At 41.9% G+C, this 20,763-nt stretch overlaps 1 protein-coding gene across 1 annotated transcript in view; it reads right to left on the bottom strand.

Moving 5' to 3' along the window:
* The window catches only part of USP9X (ubiquitin specific peptidase 9 X-linked), a 71,684-nt gene extending 51,158 nt beyond the window's left edge, over positions 1–20,526 (bottom strand). Inside the window, exon 1 of the mRNA XM_035116677.3 lies at positions 19,685–20,526. The gene's annotated coding sequence lies outside the window, so the exon portion shown is untranslated. The remainder of the gene's footprint in view (positions 1–19,684) is intronic.
* Positions 20,527–20,763: the final 237 nt, after the last annotated feature.

The raw sequence follows: 20,763 nt of genomic DNA, 5'->3' as shown, positions 1-20,763 counted from the left end.
TACAAACAGGCCCATTTAAAGAACTTCCTGCCCCACACATAAATCCAACTCAGAATCACAAATGGCCCAAGCCAGTGGTTCCCAATTGGGAGTCCGTGCAACCCACTCAGGGGAGTTATGGCACCATTCACATAACAAAAAATACCAGAGAGATAATAAACATTGTAAAATGTAGGGGGTCCATGGCTTGGCTTTTGAAAAAACGGGGTCCTCAGTACTTAGCTAATTAGGAACCACTGGCCTAAGCCATTTAGTATGCCTCTGGAAGCCAAACTATGAAGGTAATAGAATTTAAACAATAAAGCAGTTGCTAAACCACTGAGCCTAGGGCTTGCTGATCAGAAGGTCGGCAGTTCGAATCCCTGTGACGGGGTGAGCTCCCGTTGCTTGGTCCCAGCTCCTGCCAACCTAGCAGTTCGAAAGCACATCAAAAATGCAAGTAGATAAAATAGGAACCGCTATAGCGGGAAGGTAAACGGCGTTTCCATGTGCTGCTCTGGTTTGCCAGAAGTGGCTTTGTCATGCTGGCCACATGACCTGGAAGCTATACGCTGGCTCCCTCGGCCAATAATGCGAGATGAGCGCGCAACCCCAGAGTCGGTCACGACTGGACCTAATGGTCAGGGGTCCCTTTACCTTTAAGGTAATAAAGTAGTTACTGTGACCCAGTTATTTTCTTATACTGCCAGACGTATCTGACCAGTCGCTTATCTGTTCCCTCAGAATAGCAAGTCTTCTTCAGGCATGAAGAAAATGCAATTCCAACAATAGCAGTCTATGCAGCCAAAAGGGCATTCTGCTACAAGAATTTGAAAAAAATTATGCCATGGTCAGTGCTGGACCAGTTGTGGTTATGAGTTCATCCTTAATATACCCTAACCCTTTCTGAAATAAATCTATCTCAAATGATACAGAAAATCACCTACATAAAGACTTATTGTCAGCATTTTGGCAGTAAGGTAATAGTTTGCATTCAATCATGCTTAGAATTCCCTTAATTTATCATAGGTATTCTGACTACAAGTTAGACTGTTAAAAGGGTGCAAAGAGTTGATCTCAGTATCTCTTCAGTGACTGTGCAACTCCTATCTCCCAGAACCTGAGCATTTTCTAGACTAGGAGTGGCTAACCTGCTGCCCTCCAAATATTGGACAACTCCTAAAATTTCTGATTACTGGCCATGCTTGCTGGAGTGGATGAGTTGGACGCCTACAAGAACATCTGAAGGGCCACAAGTTCCTCATTCTTGCTACAGATGTGCTTCAAGACTGCCTTGTTCTGGCATTCTGATTTTTAAGGTGGCATATGGCAATTAGATATAGTATGTAACACATTGGTGAGTAATGGCCATAAAAATCAATCAAATTAGAATACTGAATAGAATATACACATTTCAGATAAGAAGGAATACCATTAATGTGGCATCAAGATGAATTAGGTAAATTAATCTAAAAACTGGCTTTTAAGTACAATTTAAATCAAATAAAAATTGAATTTTCTTTTTTGAAAAGTATTTGTTTATCCACTGGTTGAAGCATCATGTTCACTTGCTTACTGGCAACTCTATTATTTCTGGTAGTCTTTTAATGTCTGGAATTAGTATGCACAATTTGTGAAGCCACATCTTTAAAACAAAAAAAAAAGGTAAAGGACCCCTGACAGTTAAGTTCGGTCGTGAACGTCTCTGGGGTTGCGACGCTTATCTCGCTTTACTGGCCAAGGGAGCCGACGTTTGTCTGCAGACAGTTTTTCCGGGTCATGTGGCCAGCATGACTAAGCTGCTTCTGGCAAAACCAGAGCAGCGCATGGAAACACAATTTACCTTCCCGCACTTTGACATGCTTTTGAACTGCTAGGTTGACAGGAGCTGGGACCGAGGAACAGGAGCTCACCCTGTCGCAGGGATTTGAACTGCCGACCTTTTGATCGGCAAGCCCTAGGCTCTGTGGTTTAGACCACAGCGCCACGCGCAACCATCTAAATAGAGAATAGTTTTATTTAAAGGGTGAAAGGAATTACTTTTAAACATCACAGTCCAGTAGTTTAAGTATGTTATGGGTTAGAACTAAACACACATCTACTCAACTGGCATAAAATATTAATTCAGCTGTCTCATAAGAATATTCCAGTATAAAAAATAATCATGAATTAAGAGTCACCGGTCTAATCACTAAAGCTATATGTAACAAATATTCCAGGCAATCAGCTCCAGCTCAACACCTTGTACCCTTGGGCAGCTGCTACGGTAGGCCTCCATTGAGCAGCTACATTTTGCCATTTCCCACATGTTCTGAGATATAGTGCACCTCAAGAGCATTTTGGGAAATTTTAACATGCCAGTGCTTAGCTACCCATTGCTGCAGTCAAGTACACCCACAGCAGGGAAGACCAACATAGGAAAAGGCCCAGTAAAATTTGAAGCCGGTCAAGCCTACAACCACTTTGGAAATCAGTTAAAGCCATAACTACACACAAATAGAATGAGTAAAAAGTTTCATGGTGTAACTAATAGTGTTAAAACAGTTTGCAGCTTGCCTTCTTGCCTGCTGTGAGCTGCAACTGCTTCCAGGAGAGCAGTGCAGTGATAGAGTGCATCACTGTCTGTTTTTTCCTCCTCCGGTCACCTCCATTTTATTTTAAAATGCATTCTCACTTTTCAGACACATCCACAAGCAGATCCTAGCCACAGTGACATGAAACCTTTCTTTTTTCTTTTTGCTATTTCCCCCCCAGTAAGATATAATGAACTAAAAGAATGAAACAGATTTCTACCTAACATCATCATTACCATCATCATCAATATATAACAGCATAAATCTCCACATGGAACCACCCAACTGGAAAGGATCCTGGTGCCTGCTACATCAAACCACCAGGTAAGACTTAGTACATTGTATACCAGGAAGTACTGTAACATTAAAAGGTGTCAACTGGAGGAATGTTTTTCCCTCCACTTCCTGACAGACAATTGATGTAGCATCTGTGCCCCTCACTGGTGAATTCAAATGAAGGGTGGGAGATCTCTTGGAGAAATGAGGTCTTTGGTCTAAAGCAATTTTAAGAGACAGCAGGGTCTGTGCAGACCTTTGTGACAGGCCTGTTCAAACTAAAATGGTTTGGGGGGACGTCTCAGAAAAGCTTATAATCTTGTAAATCTGCTAGACTGTAAAAAGAGATAATTCCAATGGGTTTCCGCCTTATCACTATGACAACCACTTCCCTTCTTTTATAAAGGAAAGGAAGTGAGCACTGTGGTGGGAAGAACAGGGAACAACAACTTCCCCTACTGCTGCCACTAACGTGTGTTACATGATTTTGAGCACATGCACATTATAACAAGTCGCTTAAAAACACAGAATTATCATTGTGTTATGACTTCACTCTGTTTGCAAGTTTCAACTCAATCATCTTGCATTTAAGATTTAAAAAGAATACTTTTAGAGTGATTCCTGTGTCAGTCTTGGGAAATGGGTTAAACCAGGCACCCCCAAACTTTGGCACTCCAGATGTTTTGGACTACAATTCCCATCATCCCTGACCACTGGTCCTGTTAGCTAGGGATCATGGGAGTTGTAGGCCAAAACATATAGAGGGCCGCAGTTTGGGGATGCCTGGGTTAAACAAAGAAAAGTGATTAAGTTATGCAATCTCTTTTATTTACACAGGCCCAGTTTCGACTACTTCATTCCACTAGTAGAACCCAGTGCAAGGCCTCTTGCTAAAGCAATGTGGCTTCCCCCTTTCTCCGACTCCCAAATCTGCTCTGGAAGAACCCATTTGTGATAACTCTCAGAATAACATGCAGGAAGGAGGGGGTATCAGGCTGGCAGAAATGCTTGCACTCACAGAATGGATCTCCTTAGCCATTCGTTGAATCTTACCCAGTGAGCTTTCAAGGCAATATACAGCTAGTAGCAATAGTGTAGAGCAGGCATCCCCAAACTTCGGCCCTCCAGATGTTTTGGACTACAATTCCCAACTTCCCCGACCACTGGTCGTTAGCTAGGGATCATGGGAGTTGTAGGCCAAAACATCTGGAGGGCCGCAGTTTGGGGATGCCTGGTGTAGAGCAGTGTTTCTCAACCAGTGTGCCTCCAGATGTTTTGGGACTACAACTCCCATCATCCCTAGATAGCAAGACCAGTGGTCATCTGGAGGCACACTGGTGTAGAGCAATGGTGTCCAAACTTGCCCTCCAGCTGTTTTTGGACTACAACTCCCATCATCCCTAGCTAACAGGACCAGTGGTCAGGGATGATGGGAATTGTAGTCCCAAGACAGCTGGAGGGCCAGGTTTGGCCACCACTAGTGTAGAGCAAGCTAATGTCAGCCACACAGCTGATTCCAAAACAATACGTTGTGGATGATTATTGTACATTTTAGTTACCGTACCAGAAATCTCTAAGGCAAATCAACTGCTAACATTTAGTAGATAGCCCACATCTGCTAGCTACTGAAATTATACAACTCTAAACTGCCACAATTCATTTTATAATTTTTATGTGAAAGATGCCCTCATTTGGACCGTGCCTGCATTTGGACATCATGCTAGACTATAATGTACAACAGGGAGGGGAAACTGGGATGGGCGTTGAATGTGGCCAACCAGGAGTCCCTATTGGGTCCACATGCCTCTCCTCAAGACGTACCCCTCACCAGCCCTGCTTCACATTATCTTCAAGTGTTTGTGCCTGCCTGGAATCTGCCCTTGAGCTCGGAGGATGTCTCTTGCTTTCCTAGATGGAGGATAGAGACATGTGTCTGTGGAAGCTTATGACTTTTGTAAAGGACAACTCTGAGGTTGCGGCGCTCATCTCGCTTTACTGGCCGAGGGAGCCGGCATACAGCTTTCGGGTCATGTGGCCAGCATGACTAAGCCGCTTCTGGCGAACCAGAGCAGCGCACGGAAACACAGTTTACCTTCCCACCAGAGCAGTACCTATTTATCTACTTGCACTTTGACGTGCTTTCAAACTGCTAGGTTGGCAGGAGCAGGGACCGAGCAACGGGAACTCACCGCTAACCTTCTGATCAGCAAGCCCTAGGCTCTGTGGTTTAACCCACAGAGCCACCTGCATCCCCATGACTTTTGTATGGCTAGAAAATAGGGTACCATACAAAAATAAACATCACATCCATTGGCCTGTGTAATTCCTTCTCTCTGGCCTGGTCCACTTTTTCCTCTGGTCACAGCCACTTTACCCTAGAAAGTTATGCAAGAGGAAATGTTGCCCTTGGGACTAAAAAGATTCCCCACCCCTGAGTTTAATGATATGAACTAGCTTAAGACTCCACCTAAGCTCAGGCCCTTCCCTCTTCTCATTACACAGTCTGGAATTGGTGTTTGGATACTTTTGCTTCTGGTTAACGGCTTGCTATGTCATCTGGACCTGGATCTGTTGTTATCGTTAACTAGGGTTAACTATGCCTGAAGTTGGTTGGTTTGAAATTAACTGTAGTTAATGCTAATTACAATTTGACAGGCAAGAACATACAACAAACTGCTGTTAACCAAAAGCAGAAGTTAACACTTCCAAAATATTCCTCCTAGACACACATGAGGATGGGTTGGGGAGCATATGAGCCTAAAACAAGATTCATTCCTATCTCACTAAAGCACCGTGTCTTTCAGCTCCAGATCCCATTAGCCCATGCCAGCAGGGTCAATGGTAAGGGATGATGAGAGTTCAAGTCCAGCAATATCTGAAAAGCTACAGATTTCTTATCAATTTTTTATTTATATATTTTTAAAATATTTCTCAATGCAATAATACACCAAAAATAATTCTAGGAAAAATTTGCAAGGAGGTAAAAATATGACTCATGTAACCATTTCACAACAAATGTTAGTAACCAAAATTGACACCAACAAGCAAAATCCTTCATAATTTATGCACTATTTTGACAGCTGTTTTCTTACTAGTCAGAGAATATAGCTCCTGATGGTTAAGAGAACATCTAGCTAGCTCCCCCCAGTGGTACTTACTGATGAAGTAAAAACAATCCAAAAGCTAGAGTGGACTTACAGTTGTCATTACTATTGATAGCCAACTGCTATAGCCAAATAAATACGTTTCATAAATCTTATTCTAGTTATTAGTCAACATAGAAGCCTTAGAGATTACTGTTGCTTATTTGAGCTTCTTTATAATTGTTTGTAGGATTACCAAACTCTGCTGTAGTTCCTTTATATAATTATAGATACAATTTTCGCTGTACAATTCTCTTTCTTCATCTACTAGATGAATTCACATCTCAAGCAATTTTAACTTAGCACACATTGTTTAATTCCCTATTTGCTTATTTTTTAAAGTTAGGGGCTTCAATCCAGAGGTGCACAAGCTCTGGATCCAAGCCCACTGCATTTCTCTCATATACAAATTATTGCTACAACCATGGTCATGCTACAATACATAGGTAGAATTTCCATGTTTTGCTCCAAAATAAATTCTGCATACACAGTGTTTTCCCAAACTGATTGTTCTGAACACTCTTTCAGAAATTATCTTCTGCATGGAACACTACATATGCTCTAAAACTCAAGACAAGCCAAACAGCTGAAATCCAACAACATACCATACATTTGACTGACTTTTCAGAATTCATAAAGTCTTCATAAACTTTTTAAGAGGCTTAGTGCATGCAACACCACCTTCCACCCAAACTAATGAAGTATTTTGAATACCTGATTATTGCCTCATCAAGCTCAGATACAATCCACTTTCCATTAAAATTAATGACAAAAAATCCATTGACAGACATAGCAAGTCTGCAACCACTGATATGAAAAAACAATCTGACTAAATCTGTTTTAAATAAATATACCATTATATAAATATTTCATTAAGTTTGCATAGGGTATTCTGAATATACGTACAGTGGTACCTCAGTTTATGAACACAATTGGTTCCGGAAGTCTGTTCATAAACTGAAGTGTTTATAAACTGAAGCGAACTTTCCCATTGAAAGTAATGGAAAGTGGATTAATCTGTTCCAGATGGTCCGCGGAGTACTTAAACTGAAGCGTTCATAAACTGAAGCAAACTTTCCCATGGAAAGTAATGGAAAGTGAATTAATCCGTTCCAGACGGGTCCGCGGAGCACTCAAACTGAAGCGTACTTAACCCAAAGCATGGGTGTAATTGGTTCCAGAAGTCTGTTCATGAACTGAAGCGTTCATAAACTGAAACGAACTTTCCCATTGAAAGTAATGGAAAGTGAATTAATCCATTCCAGATGGGTCCGCAGAGTTCGTAAACCGAAAATTCGTAAACCGAGGTGTTCATAAACCGAGGTTCCACTGTAGTCAGTTAAAAAGAAGAAGAAGCACATACATATGGAAGATTATTTAAATGTTTTAGGGGAGACTGCCGCGGAAACATCCTAAGTCTTTACTGGACAAAAAAATATAGTGACATGGTTTAGACACAATGTTACTGATGCTTTATAAATACCACTTGGTTTTTCTAGGCAAAGAAACCAGAACATTCCCCAAGCACTCCTGAAATCCTAAAACATCTCACAAACTTCAAATTAATAAGACAGTATTGCCAGTTCAATAATTAAATTCTGGGAAGTGACCTTTCATATCAAAAAGGAGTTTCAAATAAATCCATGTGGTCTTTATACTACTGCTGTCAGTATCAAAAAGAAAGGTTGTATGTAACATTAAAGTAAGTTGAAGTCTACTTGTGTTTCAGGGCTTTCCAACTCCCCATACCCTGCAGAAAGCCTCTCCCAAAGCAAGCTGCTGTTTTCCCATTTCTTTTGCAATGCCACCATACCCAAGGTCAGAGGTTTCCTCAATACTCTGTAGAGGCTTTTTGAGGAGTGTAGGGGGTTGGAGTCAAAATGAGGAGTCGAAAAGCCCCATTGTACAATAAGACAACCCACTGTATTTACTCCTTGACAAATATAGATCAGAAGCGTTGCAGCACTATAATTTATAGGTACTAATCACTAACTCTTTGCATAAAGCAGCAAATAGATTTATGTAAAGTTGTCCAAACTTTCTCATGTATAGAGACAAGAAACAGATGTTCTTTCAGAACATCAGCTCTCCAAAAACATATACAGTGGTACCTCGGTTTATGAACACAATTGGTTCCGGAAGTCTGTTCATAAACTGAAGCGTTCATAAACTGAAGCGAACTTTCCCATTGAAAGTAATGGAAAGTGGATTAATCCGTTCCAGACAGGTCCACAGAGTACTCAGCCTGAAGCATACTTAACCCGAAGCATGGGTGTAATTGGTTCCAGAAGTCTGTTCATAAACTGAAGCGTTCATAAACTGAAGCGAACTTTCCCACTGAAAGTAATGGAAAGTGAATTAATCCGTTCCAGATGGGTCCGCGGCATTCGTAAACCGAAAATTCGTAAACCGAGGTGTTCATAAACCGAGGTTCCACTGTACTCTCAATATGAACATGTCTGGGCTATCAAACAACATATATTCATTCTCTATCAAAACAAAAATTTATGAAAGTACAAATTATGCAGTTTCTGAAAATTCAAACTGTTGTCTGTATCGTTAAAGAGGACACAATGCCAATGAATACAGAAGGCATTCAAAAGGAAAATCTCCAGATGAGCAATGTTAAAACCTAATTTAACTCTTTTAAATATTTAAACTTAATCTAACTCTTTTGCACTCTTTACATTACATGAAAATTTCAATAAAGCTAGCAGAATGTAATGGAATATGTGGTTTTAATTTTCCAAAGCTTAAGGCTGAATTTCAGTCATTTCTAATGGTAACATATTGCAGTACAGTGGTGCCTCGCTTAACGAATGCCCTGCTAACGAAATTTCCGCTTAACGAAAGGTTTTTCTAGTGGAGGTTGCCTCACTAGACAAATGCGTTTTATGAAAAATTCATCTAGCGAATCGCGGTTTCCCATAGGAATGCATTGAAATTCAATTAATGCGTTCCTATGGGCAAAAAAATTTCAAAAAATTTCAATGCATTCCTATGGGATTCGCTAGACGAATTTTTCGTTATAAGAAAAGACATGTGGAACGAATTAAATTTGTCTAGCGAGGCACCACTGTATTTTAGTGTTTGCACTAAAAGTAAATACAATTACTGTAAATATTAATCTTAAATCCTAAAAACTGGTATCACAGCTTCCAAGTTATGGAAATTTCTACAGCAAGAAAACAAAAAGCACAGGTAATTTATTATATTTAAGATTTTTATTGGCCTAACAATTAAAGACTCTAGGGTTATGTCACCAGAAATGTTAAGGATGGCTGAAAGTATTGCTTTTATTTTATTTGTGACCGTATTATCAATGGTTTGACTGAAACTGGACAAAAACTTAGTTTCCAAAGTTAGGACCACATGTAACACCCCTCAAACTCATTATTTTCTCTAGTCTCCACCACTCTTCCAGTTAGCAAATGTGAGAAACCTGCCTACTGCCTTTGAACCAAAAGTACCCATCTCAACATAGAAGATGGTGAGATTCTTCTACTGTACAAATACCCAAGCCACCTGGTTCTCTGGCAAAGATGCCTATCAGCCCACAAATTACTGCCCCAATTTCTTCCTGAATATTGAGAACAAACGTAAGGTCTTCTGAATGTTGTTCTGCTGAATTTCATATATTCTCCAACACTGTACCACAAACATCATTGTGATGGCAATCTTCAATGCAAATAAGCCTAGGTATTATTGTGAACTTTTAGAACTATTTTGGTTGAAAAGTATACAAATATGTAAAAGAAGTTTTTAAAATAAAACTTACAACATAAGCCCTCCTTCACTCAAGGAGAAAAGGAAGCGGATGTTCTTTCTCTAAACTTTGGAGCAGCAGAAGTAGTGTGAATGCTATCCCCAAACAAGATTAGCCTTTATGAACATTGTAGTATGGATTTAGGGGCAATGCTGTTGAACTACCATCTAATTCAGGCACCCCCAAACTTTGGCCCTCCAGATGTTTTGGAATACAATTCCCATCATCCCTGACCACTGGTCCTGTTAGCTAGGGATCATGGGAGTTGTAGGCCAAAACATCTGGAGGGCCGCAGTTTGGGGATGCCTGATCTAATCTCTCCTAGTACTCAATCTGTATCAACTCTCCTGGGATTTATGCCCATTAGTTAGAATCCTGCCTTCTGGGGCACCAGAAAACAAGTACAGTGGAACCTCGGTATATGAACACCTCGGTTTATGAATTTTCGGTTTACGAACTCTGCGGACCCGTCTGGAACGGATTAATTCACTTTCCATTACTTTCAATGGGAAAGTTCGTTTCAGTTTATGAACACTTCAGTTTATGAACAGACTTCTGGAACCAATTACACCCATGCTTCGGATTAAGTACACTTCAGGTTGAGTACTCCGCGGACCCGTCTGGAACGGATTAATTCACTTTCCATTACTTTCAATGGGAAAGTTTGCTTCAGTTTATGAACGCTTCAGTTTAAGTACTCCGCGGACCATCTGGAACAGATTAATCCACTTTCCATTACTTTCAATGGGAAAGTTCGCTTCAGTTTATGAACACTTCAGTTTATGAACAGACTTCCGGAACCAATTGTATTCATAAACCGAGGTACCACTGTACTGTATTCACCCTTTTCTATAGGACAGCCTTCAGAAAGTTAAAGCATACTGTCATTTCCTCTTCTCAATATTCTCTCCTCCAGTCTGAAAATATCCACTTCCTTAAACCTTTCTTATGAGGACTGTTTTCCAAACCACTATCTTTCATTGCTCTCTTTTGAACCCATTTCAATTTGACTAGATCCTTCTTAAATTAGGGCACCCAGGGATGGTCACAATGTGCTAGATGAAGGCTGACTAGTGCAGAATAAAATGGAAACTACTGTAGTATTTCTGTTGACATGGAAACTTTCTGTTGACTATGGTTCTATAAACGCCCCAAACTGCAACAACCTTTCTTGCTGCTGCATCATAATACTGACTAAATTTCAGTCAGAAACCAACTACATTTTCACGTCCAATTGCTAACCCATAAAACACTTTATTGCTATACCTGTGCATCGCGGGGGTGGGGTGGGGGGGAGAGTTGGCCTACATCCATAACTTTTGCAATTGTCTGTGTTGAATTTCATTTTTCTTAGGTTTGCCCCAGTTTTTCATGTTATAAAGGTCATTTTGATCCACACACACATACACACGGTCTTCTGAGGTGTTTACTATTGCTCCAGAGCCCTCAAACACCCCACTCAAAACAAGTTGCTCACAGTTCTCCTTTTGGAAGAAGACTGGAGGCAGCTTCACGTTTTCCTTGTTACCCATTCATCATCCTTACTGAGCTGTTGTTCTATAATTTCTCTCCTCTTCCTTTGAATATACCTTTAAAAATTGTTTTTGTTCGTTTAGCATTCCCCAAAAGCACCAGCTATTTCAAGCTTTAGTTTTCTTGACACCACCCATACAACTTTGGGCCACTTATTTGTACTCACCCTTGCTTACCCTTCCTGCCACTTCTTTGTATATGTCCCTTTTATCTTCAGCTCCTTCCTAACCCTTTCTTCCAGCTACACTAGTTTTTTAACACCCCGTAATTGTTTGCAATTGCACTGTTAGTGACCCCGTCTACAGAAATTCTCACCTGCATTAGTCTGCCTTCCCCACTGGCATATCCAGCCATGGAATCCTACCCAGTGTTAGAAACTCAGATATATAAGCTAGGCACCAAAGGCACCTTAAACCTAGGCTATGCTCGCAGCAACAGAATGTCTATTTGTCAGGGGTTAGACTAGCTGACCCTTGGGATCCCTTCCATTCTATGATCTCAACGACACTACTTGATTGTAGCTTGCTCTTACAACGATTCACTTGTCCCAGTATGCAAGAAGGAGAAACACACCATGGAAAAAGAATTAGCTACTGTATTATACTGTAGCCTAAGGCAGAGGTTTTTAAACTGTGGTCACCAACCTGGCACCCATAAATCTCCAAGTAGTCGCAATTGGACCCGCACTAGTAGTGAAACTCACCTGGGAATTTTCAAACCCTGATCCTACCTAGCATTTTCTTGAACTTATTGAAATTTGTTTTCCTATAATCCAAAGATACCACTTTTGGCTTTAAATGATTTCATGAAATTCTACATTACAAGGTCACTTTTCATTGACCAACTCTTCCCTATTGGTTAAGATCAGGTCAAGTATAGCTGACTCACTCATTACTAGACATTGCCTCAGTTTCTTCTGTACAGGCACTGATTGATTAGCACATGTCCAAAAGATACATGACAGCGTGCAAACGCACAGCACCAAACACGCAAGTGACCAAAAACGTCACAATACAAGTCACTAAAAGGGTGGGACGGGACATGCTTATACACACTTTGCTGGTGCGCATAGGGGCTGGGAACGGAACCCCCACAAGAAATGGTTGTTGACTGTACCTTTAATGTATCACTTCATGCTTACCTTCAGGTTACTGAATTGTGGCACAAGCTCAACTTACAGTATTTACCTCAAATAGGTAAATATTCGGGATAGATAATTAGCCAACATAATAGCAAACTTCCAAAATGGAAGAGCCATATGTCTATTTCATTGCATGCAACAGCTCTCCTGGCAGAACTTATTCCTCTGTGCCCAACACCTATTAAACACACTACTGCTGTTTCAGATGAGCTGTTGGTCCTTCTCTTTCTAGAATCTGATTAGCCCTCAAGCCAAACAACTGCTATCCTCCTCCCTTCCCCATTCTGGTTTACAACCAATGATTCTTAGCCATGGACACTAAGCCTGCTTCTTGTAATGTTTCTGATACACTTTCTTGAACTGCTCTGAACATATATCTGGCACTGTTCATTTCCATCATGAGTCATACAAGAAACCATATACAGTGGTACCTCAACTTACGAAGGCGATCCGTTCCACGGCACTCTTCGTAAGTCGAAACCTTCGGTTGTCGAAGCGTCTATTTTGTGCATGCACGAAGTGCGATTTTGCGCTTCTGTGCAGGCATGGACTGCGCACGCCGCTTCTGCGCAGGCGCAGAACGCGCGCGCGGCGGAAAGACTTCCGGGTTTGCTGACTTCGTAAGTCGGAACCTTCAAAAGTCGAGGCATTCGGATGTCGAGGTTCCACTGTATTGAATGCCATGTACACTTCTAGTAGGTTCATACCCAGTAGCTAAAAATCATAGGGAACAAGATAACCAACCTAGTCCCTATTATAATGAAGCCAAAGTACACATACAGGAATCGCCCCATTTACACATGATCCGACTCACACACTACCATGTATACACAAAGCACCTGGAAATAAATAAACCTGGAAATGGCAGGAGAGAGCTGGAGAAGAGACCCTCCCCTGAGGCGCAATGGGGCTTTGCATAGGATGCTCAGCCTCTCCATCTAACAGCTGGTGTGCGCAGTAGCAGCAGCCACTTTTCTACAAGTCCTCCAGCCTCCAGCCAGCTCCCAAGCTTCAATTCTAGTTGTGGATAATTTTAGATACAGTATTTTTGATATGGATTGAAGAGAGAGCAGCAGAGAGGGCATTTAAAGGGTGTTTAGAGGATGGTCCCCACTTATGCGATTTTCTGTTATGAGCATGGGGGCCTGGAACATAACCCCCATGGAAGTGGGGGTCATACCTGTAACTGAATAATTCACATATTTTTACCCTTGCTTATCCATCTCTGTTCCCTCTTTCCTCCATGTCACTGCAAGCCCCTTGGTAAAAGGATGATTGATTGATTGATTGATTGATTGGGGGGGAACAACTTCCATACTGAAAAATATAAAATGTTATCTTGCAGTTCTACGTTCAATCAATAGTTAACTTGTTTCAGAAACAACACGACCCAGGCAACAAGTAGTATGTGAGCTACTAGTTCTGAGCCAGCGGTGACTTTCCAAGCACAAAATGGAAAGCTGTGCTTGCCAATCAAAGCAGTCTACAACTCTTTTATACTTTACTTTTGGCCTCAGCAGTGCTATTTTCCAAGCAAATCATTTGCAGAGCTGTAGCTATTGCCCAAACCAATGTTTAATGACTTCTGACCCATCAGATATTCCTTTACAAAAGGACAAGTAATTCCAGAGGCCTGTATGGTAACAGTTCACAAACTCTCATGTGGATTAGGATCCAGACATTATTTGCACTAACCGTCAAACTGAGTCTTCTACACTTTGGCAGAGCACTAGGGGAAGGGAGAAGAGTCAGAGCAGAATACTGTTTGATCATCCCACAACCAGTCTGACTTTAGATACAGGCAGACTCCCATTTACATGGCAGCTACATTCCGCACATATCAGTGAAATTGTGTATAACTGAAACCTATTTTAAAAGCCTGCGAACACCCATTCGGGCCTTTTAGTGACATCTTTTTGAAGTTTCCAAGTCACTTCCAGGTTCAGCAGATGAGCGTATAGCCGTATACACTGTCACACAAATATTGAACGGGGGGCTGCCAGTATAACATCTACAGTACCGTGGATAAAACGTATTTAGAATGGCTTTTGAGAATCTAGCTAGCAAAATATTTAAAGTATTTGTTGCAGCAACCAAGTTAAAACCACAAGTGGATAGGATTAGTTTGTTAATATTTCATGAAGTTTTATCAAATATCTAGAACTCAGGACCAGGCAAGAACTGGAACCACAGAAACATGCATTTGTAGGCTTAGAAAGTACATTTAAGTTATAGTAGCGTCATTTTTTATGTTGAGGCAAGAACATCCACACACAAGACATTCTCAATACATTAATTCATCCAAAGAATGGAGCACTTAGTACTTTACTTCATCAATTTACTATCACTCAAGAAGGCAAGCGATGCTACAAGGAATTGTAAAAAGGCCTGCACTGTTACCCATTCAGCCAGAGCAGCAAATGTAACAAGACCTTTTCATCAAGCCCCCACAAAGGGGAAATAAATCTTAGCATTGTTTGCACCAGGTAACTTGCCTGCTATGTCTGCAGGACACAATAGGCTAGAAATCCAAACAAAAGCATGCAATATTGCAAAAGAAAAAATTGAGGAGAAATTTCATCACAACCAAGATTTTAAGGGAAATAGCTGGTATTTAAAATGCACAGTTCCTGCACAGCTTCTTTCCAAGAAATGAATGCATTTTGGATTTTAGATGAACTGTTACAGAATGTATGCACATACGAAAATGTTTAAGTTAAGGAAAAGAAATTAATACATATAAGGTATGTACTGTATACATATAAGGTATCTTTATTGTCATTGTCCCCTTGTGGGAACAACGATATTACTCATTTCTGAATTGGCGTAATTCTTGTTACCAGTGCAGAAAAGTGCCCATTGCACTGGTGCAGTAACTTCTTGTGTAATGACACCACTGTAATTCAGTCATGAAAGGCCCTGCAGAAAGGCTGGCAGAGTGGGGTGATGGCAGAAGATCATGAAAGTAAGGGTAATTAGCACTACCATATAATATGTGCATGGAAACCTTAATTTCCCCCTCTTTCACTGGTATAACACAATCACAACTGTAATTGAAATAAATATTAACACCAACTGCCAAGGCCCATAAATGTAACAGCTATAACATAGCCCAGGCATCCCCAAACTGCGGCCCTCCAGATATTTTGGCCTACAACTCCCATGATCCCTAGCTAACAGGACCAGTGGTCGGGGAAGATGGGAATTGTAGTCCAAAACATCTGGAGGGCCAAAGTTTGGGGATGCCTGACATAGGCACACAAAATAACAATATGATACCATTTACTGACACTCACATAACTACAAATCACAATGTAAAAGTAGATAAAGAACTACAAGCAGACTGCATACTGGACAAAAGACGAATAGAGTAACAAGAAAGCAATCAGTTTGCATCAACACAAATACTTGTGAATCAACAACCCTTTGCAGAAAAGCTATAGAACTGGGTTGTTAGAAAAAGCAGTGTAAGCCACAGGACATAAACGACTTGGCGTGGGGACCCAAGTGTTGGACTATGGTAGCACTATCATTGTAGTTAAATGTTTTAACTTCTACACTTCACAATTTTCAGCATTTCTACAAAATGGTAAGTTACCCTATTTCTAGGGAAACACTTTTTATCCCAATCTCATGACAAAGCAATCCAACCTACTTGACGGGGGAACCATGTTATTTTCTGTTCTCTTGCCCCAAGACCTATCTAATGCACATACTGACATCCTGCTTAAATTGCAGTATTAAATTCATATACTTGAAAGTAAGCTTCATTAAATTTAAGGACTTACTTCCAAATATATTTTGGATCCACGTGTTAATTAGGCAAGCAGAGTCCCATTGACCTCAACTGGACTTGACTGTAAGCATGCAAGCTGAGCATACATTGAAAATAATAAAAGACAAAATATTTGAATAGTTAAACTTGTACCCAAGTTCTCTCTCAGATACGCTTTTCTTAATAAAAAGAAAATTTAAAAATACACTGAAATTTCATAGATACATACTTCCTGCTGAAACATGACAATTTACCAGCTTGACAAACAAGAGTTCTAAAGACATAAAAATACAAATGAGAACAAACCTGCAAGTATTCCCTATAAAAGTTGTATATACTAAGTTTACAATAAAAATACCAAGGTTTTTAACTATTTTTGAAAGTCAATATAAGAGAACAAATATTCAAGACTTGATACCTGATACACAGCCATTTCAATAATAGCTTTTAAAATGTCACTTTAGAAAACCTTTTCACTAAAGTGTTACCAGATGTCTTAAATGACTTTTGTCCTACTTCATCAATAAACGACCTGTTACTCTTCAGAAACTGTTATGAAACCTGCTACCATCCCACAAAAGACTGCATATTCTTTACTATTGTCACAGATAGCTATTTCTTACTCCAGATACTAGCATTTATAATATTGATCTTGTAATAATTCCAGCATTTTGAAACAACTGAGTCATGCTAATATAGGATCCTCTTATTTCCCCAAGGAAATGTATCCGATCTTTCCATTTCACAATGAAGTACTCAAAGCAGATAAAAGTGACATTGTAATATGAATATCATAATAGTTATGATTATGTTCTAACAAGAAAATAATTTAGTTGTTTTCCCATGACTGGTCCTCTAAGATGCTGGCCTTCTTTAAGTGTAATAGGAAAACAGTATTAGAAGGTTACAGGTAGGTAGCCGTGTTGGTCTGGATCGAAGTAAAATAAAAAAATTCCTTCAGTAGCACCTTAAAGACCAACTAAGTTTTTATTTTGGTATGAGCTTTCGTGTGAAGAAGTGTGCATGCACACGAAAGCTCATACCAAAATAAAAACTTAGTTAGTATTAGAAGGGTAAATTCAGAGAGACATTGAACAGGCTGCAAGTGAAGCAAAGACAAAGTGAAGCAAAGACACAGAAGATATTTGTATGTTTCTGCCTTAAAACCTATTTATGAAAAGCATGGGGGGGGGCCAAGTAAGTTTAAAAGATGAAGGAACTTATTGCAATCTTTTAAATATGCTTTTATAGTACAGCCAAAACTTTATTTGGTAGAAACATCAATTGATTTTAAATGGATACATCCAAATAAGTATGTGTAGCACTTTAAGTTGGAAGAAAGTCTCAATTCAAAATCAATGGCATTTGCTTCCAAGTAAAAAGGTTTAGGGTAAGTGTGAGTAATTTTCTCAACCAACACATGAAAAATTATCATGCAACTTATTCTACATTATAGTAATAACATTTTGTTCAAAACAATTCATGAATTTCAGTTATGTCACTTTTAGTTCCAGATGCGATGGAAAATATTTTTTCATATTCTAATAACTAGTTGAACCTAATTTTCAAAATAATGTTCTTAACCACTTTAGAAGAGATTTCAAAGAGCAGAATGAGAAAGCATTTCATAAATAACTTCAGAAATTTTAAAGCTGATTGCTGCGATTAGTAATAGATATACAGTGATTCCTTATGTTTTTAAAGGATTGTGTAATGTTTATGGATTTTGTGTTTTTTATCTATCTCTTTTCTTGTAAACCACCCTGTGCCTTTTGTGCACATCATCCAAATAAAATCTGCATTTTCTAAGTTTTATCCACAATTTCCTGAAGTGGTGTACATATTATTAAAACTCTAAGTCCAGAACTCACTTAAAACCCATTCTTCCAAACATTTCTTCTTAGCTATAAATGATGAAAGCTAAATACAACATAATTAGAAGACATTTGCAAGCATAAGTTGCAGCACAATTCATACAAAAACTTGATGAACTGAAATATTGGGGTCATGTCTTCACACAGTAGATAGTGACAACCACACCCCCACTTTTAAGTCTGTGTTGAAGTCCATTCAAGTATTATTTGTATCAATATCAAATGTTAAATATATGGTGCAAAATTAGGATGCTGAAAGAACAGCACACTACTGCATGTCTTTTAAGACTCCAATCCTAAGCAGTTACCTGGGAGTAGGTGCCACTGAACTCAGTAAGGCTTGCTTCTAAGGAAGCTTGCATAGGACAGTTGTGCGAGTCAAGTTTGAAGTGTCTTGAAAATCCTAACATTTACTAAATTCTTTACTGCATATGTCACCCAATCCTCTGCTTATTCAGAAGTCCCACTGAATTCAATGGGGCTTAAGTCACAATTGTATATAGATTTGTAACTCTCCAGTCCCTTTTCTATGTACATTAAGACACATTTTGTACATAGTCTGAAGATAACTCTACCCCAATAACATTAAAACTAAATTCATGAAGTAAATTTGCTGTGACTGCACACCTCTCCAATAAAATCAATGGGAGCCCCATTGTTAATTATATCAAGATAAAATTGCAGCCTAAAAATGCTTAAGCATCTCACGAAGCCTGTTTTCAAAAAGGCACTATGTCGATTATTCATACAACGTATCTAGGAGATATGTTTCCGAGTTTGGAAAAAAAACGGTCTTTTTAAAAAAGACAAACAAGATAATGTGAATTATAACGCATATTTTGCACAATAACTAAAGTGCAAGGGGTTATAAACCACCAGGACTACACAAAGAACCAGAATATAATCTTCTGGAACCTAACGGAGAAAGGGTGTTGAATTCTGAGGGCTTATCCGGCAATACGACGGCCCTACTGGAAACCAGGAGTGCAGCCATGACACAGCCCACCTGCGCCCATGACAATAATGTTTACAAGGAATGCGAATGCGCTAGGCCTGGCGGTTTGAGACCGGATTTAGAAAGAAAGAGCTTGAGCAGGGCCTTATTTCCTGGCGTAGCCCAGGCCTACACGATTCCAATCACTCCACCTCAGTAATGGCGTTTGGCGTGAAGTGAAACGAGACTCAAAAGGAACTAAACGCCGGGCGAAGCTGTGCCGGGAGCCCCTTCCCTCCGCCGTCCCTCCTCTGCCCCGTTCCCCCGGCTACTTGAGAAAGGGGGTTAGGCGAGAAGCCGGCCAGCTCTGCGGGGCCGTGTTTCCCCCTCCCAGGGACTGCGGATACCGGGCGTGCGCGCCCCATTCTCCCGCAAGGCCCAGGACAGGCCGGGCAGAGAGAATAAGGAGTCGTCAGCCATTTTCCCTTCTCACTCCAAAACACACCGACACACGCACGGGCAGGCATTTCCCAACCCCCCAAAACACGCTGACACGCACGGCGAGGCGCCCCCACTCCGGAGGTTCAGCCCCCTTGTTTCCCCCACAGCGTGGCCCCCCTTCCTCCTAGCCCCCCACCTCGCCGCCGCCGCCGGCCATGGCAGCCCCAGTGCCTTCCCCAGCTCGCTCACCCCCACACAGCGTCCCCTGTTTCCGCTGCTGCTCCTCGCGCTAGTGCCGAGGCCCGCTCCGCTCCCGGGCGCCGCCGCCGCCGCTGGCTCTGCTGGCGATGAGAGGAGGAGGAGGAGGCTGCGGCGGGTGTGGCTGAAGAGTTTCTCATCCCAGGCGGCTGCAGCCGCAGCAACCAGCGGGGCTGTGTCTCATGCCGGGCAGGAGTAGAGTCTCTGCCGTTACTACTGCTCCCAGGGAGCCGCCCGACACGCCGCGAACCGGGCCGAGTCTCCTTTCCTTTCCTTTTTAGTTTTGCGTCACCAGCTGTTCGGTGGGGCCACCGCTTCCCGGCGACGGCCGCAGTGCTGGGCGCCCAGAGGCAAGGCCCGAGCCCGCTGCGCTCTGCCTTGGCCAGGAAGCTCCGGCTTCGCTGGGCCTGCGGGGCTCCGTCGCTCCCAGTCCAGAGGAACCGATATGCGCCCAGTGCCTCGGAGGAGGGCTGGGGAGCAGGAGGAGCGGGGAGGGGGGGACGAGACGGAGCACCTCTCTTCGGCGAGGCAACGGAGGAGAGCCCGGCTGCGGAAGAGGAGGGGACGGAGAGCAGCGGCGACGCGAGGCACAGGCGCGGCGACGGTGTGTCTGTGTCCCGGGCAATATGGCGGCTCTAGCAGGGTTCGGCCAGCAGCGGCGGCGCAGACTCCGACTCAACGCAGCGGCGCCGGCCCCGCCACCCAAACAGCGTCCGCGGCGGAGAGCGTGACCCCCCCTCCCTTTCCTGCGTGTCAGGCAGTCCGTCACTCCCACTTGCCCCCTTCCGTGTCCCCGAGGCTGAGCAGGCACCAGTTTACGCCTTGCCTTGTATGGGCGGAGAGCAGCGGGGACGGGGTCGCTGCTGCTGAGGGGGCGACGTGTGTGTGGAGGGCTTTCTCTCTGGTGTGTGGGGAGGGGCGGAGCGGCGCCCGCGTCGGTGAGGGACGGGCGATGACGGCGGCCGAGCGGGGCCTGGCTTAAGCTGGGCCAGACCGCGCTCACTGAGGCGGGGGCAGCTAGCACGGCAGTTTCATTTCGGTTGGGCTCGGTTTTGGCTCCATTGTGAACC

Source organism: Zootoca vivipara, chromosome 4 (genome assembly GCF_965207765.1).
Source record: "Zootoca vivipara chromosome 4, rZooViv2.hap1.1, whole genome shotgun sequence".
NCBI classification, from domain to species: Eukaryota; Metazoa; Chordata; class Lepidosauria; order Squamata; family Lacertidae; genus Zootoca; species Zootoca vivipara.
This window is presented reverse-complemented; position numbering and strand designations above follow the sequence as displayed.